Raw genomic sequence first — 5,213 nt, 5'->3', positions numbered from 1 at the left:
AAAATTAGCCGGGCATGGTTGTGGGTGCCTGTAATCCCAGCTACTTGGGAGGCTGAGGCAGGAGAATCGCTTGAACCTGGGAAGCAGAGGTTGTGATGAGCCAAGGTCATACCACTGCACTCCAGCTTGGATGACACAGCGAGACTCCATCTCAAAAAAAAAAAAAAGGAAACCTAGGAAAGTGAGAAGGACACAATGATGCAATGCTTTTCTCTCACAAACAAGTTGTTGATTTGAACATAGTTCTTGAGTGAGTGGGAGGCAGACCAGAAAAAGTCTGAGAAGCTGAATGTAGCTCTTAGCAATCTTATATTGGGGAAATAAACACTGGAATTCAGGGTCCACAAAGAGGAGGTGATTGAGACTCCTAAAAGACTATACCCTAGGAGCAAGGAAGGACCAGACATAGACTAGCCTCACCAAGAGCAAAACCATCTTCAAGCCAGCACAGGTCATAATCAGATTAAAGTGATCTTTCCTTTCTCTAACTGCCTGCCCAAAGCAAAAGTAAACCCTCTATGAAGGAGAATGACACCATAAAGAGACACAAATGATCCCTATTGTTTTTCACAAACAAGGCCTGGCATTTAATCAAAGACTACCAGGCATACTAGAAGACAGAGCCTCATACCAAAAAACAAGAAGAAAAACAGACAATAGCAACAGCCCTACAGGAGATAAAGATGTTAGAATTAAAAATACAACAGGCCGGGTGCAGTGGCTTACATCTGTAATCCCAGCACTTTGGGAGGCCAAGGCAGGCGGATCACCTGAGGTCAGGAATTCAAGACCAGCCTGGGTAACATGGTGAAACCCTGTCTCTATTAAAACTATAAAAATTAGCCCTGTGTAGTGGTACACGCTTATAATCCCAGCTACTCAGGACGCTGAGGCAGGAGAATTGCTTGAACCCAGGACGTGGAGATTGCAGAGAGCCGAGACTGTGCCACCGCACTCCAGCCTGGGCGACTCTGTCTCACTCTGTCTCAAAAAAAAAAAAAAAGAGAGTGAGAGAGAGAGAGAGAGAATACGGTAGCATATAACACAGGGATGGGTGGATGGGATCCTCAAGAAGTCCATTCTAGCACATTTGCTTACAGATTGAGATCCACCATGGGTATGACACAGAACATTTCAGAAGATGGTGGGGACTGCTCAGGAAGGAAGGCTTAGGGACAAGGTCAGAGTATGAAGGTATAGGTGAGGCTGACAATGCTTTCTGATCTGTTACGTGCCAAACACTGCACTAAGATCTCACAGACAAAACTTCCTAACAGGCTGAGCGAGGTGGCTCATGCCTGTAATCCCAGCACTTTGGGAGCCCAAGGCAGGAGGATCACCTGAGGTTAGGAGTTCAAGACCAGTTTAGCTAATATGGTAAAACCCTGTCTCTACTAAAAATACAAAACTTAACTGGGCATAGTGGCGCGTGCCTGTAATCCCAGCTACTTGGGAGGCTGAGGCAGGAGAATTGCTTAAACCCGGGAGGTGGAGGTTGCAGTGAGCCGAGATTGCACCAATGCACTCCAGCCTGGGTGATAGAGCAAGACTGTGTCTCCGACACACACACACCCCAAAAACTCATAACAACCTTTTAACAGATGAGCAAACGAAAGCTCAGTGCAGTTAGTTCATTTGCCCAAGGCCACAAAGAGGACAGGGAACTGGGATTTGAACGCCCAGCTGTCCAACATAGTCACCATATCATCTACAACAGTATTGACCATCAGCATATGCCCATCCCTCCGTCACGGGCTGGGGGATGGCCAGGGAGGCATGGAGACAGCCCAGACTAGAAGCACCGACGTGTTTGCAGTTGGCATCTACTGGTTCTTCAAGGCATAGTGAAAAGGTTGCCTCTACCAGGAAGCCCTCCCAGAGTGACTCCCAGTCACAGCAAGGGAGTTGAAACGTGGCTGATTATGAGGGTAACCCTTTCCTGACCTCCTTTGGTTATCAGGTTCTTTTCTCAGAACTGCAGGTGACCTGGCCTTGGAGCATCAGCCCCCAGAGTCACTCACCGGCTCCGTCCTCTCTGCCCCAGCCGTCCACTCTAGCTAGATTCACTCCCTCCTGGTTCTGGGGCCACCTTCCTAGACCTCAGGATGCCTGAAGCCCGCCCTGCAGCATTGGGGGCTGGCAGGAAACAACAGACTGGGTGTGCCCAGCAGAAACCGCAGCCTTCCTCTCCTACCCCTCGCGGTCCCAGGCAGGCGGTGGTGCGGGAGGCCCCCTAAGAGGCGGCCACGAGAGGAGCCAGGGGATGTCTCCCAAGGGGGAGAACCCAGAACCCCCACCTGGAGGAAGGCTGCCTGGGTGGAGGGTCGTGCACTCTGAGTGATCTCAGATCAGGACAAGACCTTTCTCAGGGCCGGTTCTCAGCCATCAGCCTTAAGCGTGAGTTTGTTTGGACAGTGGACTCAGAACCTGCATCAGGGAGGTTCATGGGGTGCCCCGGAATCTGCAGTTTAAGATGCAAAGGGCACCTGAGCCTTTGTCACAGCTCCCCCCGTTCATTCTCTGTCTCCTGTCTCCACGTAGGAGGGCCTTGGCTACAAGGAGCTCTATCCTCCTTTCTTTGCCTTCCTTTTTCTTTTCTTTTCTTTTTTTTTGAGACTGAGAGACTCACTTCAACCTCGGCCTCCCGGATTCAAGCCATTCTCCTGCCTCAGCCTCCTGAGTAGCTGGGATTACAGATGCCCGCCACCATGCCTGGCTAATTTTTGTATTTTTAGTAGAGACGGGGTTTCACCATGCTGGCCGGGCTGGTCTCCAACTCTTGACCTCAAGTGATCCACCCTCCTCGGCCTCCCAAAGTGCTGGGATTACAGGTGTGAGCTACCGCGCCTGGCCTCCACCTCCCTTTCTTACCTAGTGGCCCCTCATGGATCCCCGTCCCCTGGGGTGACCTCTTATGACCACAGATCTCTGCACAAAGAACGCAAGGGTCAAACAGCTTCCCCCACTCACTCAGGAAGCAAGTTGACTGCAAGGAGGAGACAGGCAGTGATGTCTGTCTGCTCGCTGTCCCCCGAGACTTCCCAGACCCCACTACCACTCTGTCCCAATGGCTGCGTCTCTCTCCACTTCCCAGGATATATGTACTCACCAGATGGAGCTCGGTTCTTCAACCTGCAGGCACCCAGCCTGGCTACCAGCTCCTGCAGCCCCCATGACCTACGGCCAGGGTTTCGATCTGGCCCAAGGGTAGAGCCTTGGATAACCACAGAGTGGCCCAACAGCACCTCGACTTCCTCTTTTTCAACTGCCTGCCTGCATGCTCGCCACTCTGCTCCCAGCTGCAGGCCAATCTAGGGGCCTAAGAAGAGTACAGAGGATGGGGGCTCTAGAGGAAGAGAGCCCTGCTCCCACCCCTCAGCCCCGTGCATGCAGGTGTCTTGAGGAGGAGGCGTGGGGAGCTGGGGGGAGGCCCAGCATCCTCAACCCACACCCAGCAGCTTCCTGTGGAACCAACTGCTGGAGAGGAACAGGGTGTGGGGGCCTCACCCAGGCACATGGGTGTATAGACAGCAACATAGAGCGACATGCAAGTCATGTGTGTCTGCAGAGACTCAGGCAGCCAGATGAACCCCAGCACGCTGGGTACACACAGAGAGACAGAAACACACATAGTTACATTGTTACGTGGGTACCTGGAAACTGGTGGAACAACACGATGTGCTGGTAACGTTTAACAACACCGCTTCGATTTGTAGCCATTGCCAATTCTCCCGGTGTAAATACTCCCGGCATGGCTGATTTCACCTACCAATCGTGTCATCAAGCGTGGAGTTGATAGGAAATGCTCAAATTTGGCTTTAAAAAAAAAAAAACCACAACGTTTATTTCATTTTTAGAGATAGGGTCTCATTCTGTCATCCAGTCTGGAGTGCAGCGTAGAAATCAGAGCTCACTGCAGCCTCAATCTCTTGGGCTCAAGTGATCCTTTGGCTTCAGCCTCCTGAGTAGTTGGGATTACAGGCACATGCCATCGTGCCTGGCTAAGTTTTTTGTTTATAGATAATTTATGTATAATTTGTATATACTTTATATATAATTATGCATAAATTATATATAGACTTCATATAATTTATATATAATTATTATATATAATTTTTCTTTTGAGGCAGGCTCTCACTCTGTCATCCAGGCTGGAGTGCAGTGGGGCTGATTTTGGTTCATTGCATCCTCTGTCTCCTGGGCTCAAGTGATCCCCCCACCTCCGCCTCCTAAGTAGCTGGGACCACAGGCACACGTCACCATGCCTGGCAATTTTTTTTTTTTTTGGTTTGTATTTTCAGTAGAGACAGGGTCTCACCATATTGCCCAGGCTGGTCTCAAACTCCTGGGCTCAAGCAGTCCACCCGCCTTGGCCTCCCAAAGTGCTGGGATTAGAGGTGTAAGCCACGGCGCCCAGCCTAATTTTTTTTTTTTTTTGGTAGAGACAGGGATTTTACTATGTTTCCCAGGCTGGTCTTGAACTCGTGGGCTCAAACAATCCTCCCACCTTGGCCTCCCACAGTGCTGGTATTACGGGCATGAGCCATGATGCCCCACAAAACTCGGCTTTTGAGCTGGCTTCAGCCTGTCACTGGAGTGGGTACTCTACAAAAAAATAAAAAATTAGCCAGATGTGGTGGCGCCTGACTGCAGTCCCAGCTGCTCCGGAGGCTGAGCTGGGAGGATCACTAGAGCCCAGGTGTTCAAAGCTGCAGTGAGCTATGATCGTGCCACCATACTCCAGCCTGGGTGACAGAGTGACATCCCATTTTTTTTTTAAAGAAGGTTAAAATGGTAAATGTTATGCTATGCCTATTTTACCACATTTAATCACTTTAACATTATTTTTGTTGCATTTTCCATAATCTGTGCTTTTTTTCCTTTTCCTTTTTTTCTTTTCTTTTTTTTTTTTTTTTTGAGATAGAGTCTTGTTCTGTTGCTCAGGCTGGAGTACAATGGTGCGATCTCGGCTCACTGCAACCTCCGCCTCCTGGGTTCAAGCGATTCTCCTGCCTCAGCCTCCCAGCTAGCTGGGATTATAGTCGCCCACTACCACACCAGGATAATTTTTTGGATTTTTAGTAGAGATGGGGTTTCACTACCTTGGCCAGGCTGGTCTCGAACTCCTGACCTCAGAGGGTTCGCCCACCTTGGTCTTCGGAAGTGCTGGGGTTACAGGTGTGAGCCATCACACCTGGCCTCACAATCTATGC

The 5,213-nt window shown here is 50.1% G+C and overlaps 1 protein-coding gene across 1 annotated transcript in view; it reads right to left on the bottom strand.

Annotated features, from left to right (window-relative positions):
• ARHGEF18 (Rho/Rac guanine nucleotide exchange factor (GEF) 18) overlaps positions 1-3,400 on the bottom strand; it is a 148,997-nt gene extending 145,597 nt beyond the window's left edge. The window contains exon 1 of the mRNA XM_011943634.1: positions 3,110-3,400. The gene's annotated coding sequence lies outside the window, so the exon portion shown is untranslated. The remainder of the gene's footprint in view (positions 1-3,109) is intronic.
• Between the last annotated feature and the right edge of the window lie 1,813 nt (positions 3,401-5,213).

Source organism: Colobus angolensis, unplaced genomic scaffold, assembly GCF_000951035.1.
Source record: "Colobus angolensis palliatus isolate OR3802 unplaced genomic scaffold, Cang.pa_1.0 Scaffold22, whole genome shotgun sequence".
Classification (NCBI taxonomy): Eukaryota; Metazoa; Chordata; class Mammalia; order Primates; family Cercopithecidae; genus Colobus; species Colobus angolensis.
The sequence above is the reverse complement of the archived record's forward strand: the minus strand, read 5'-3'. Positions and strand labels throughout refer to the sequence as shown.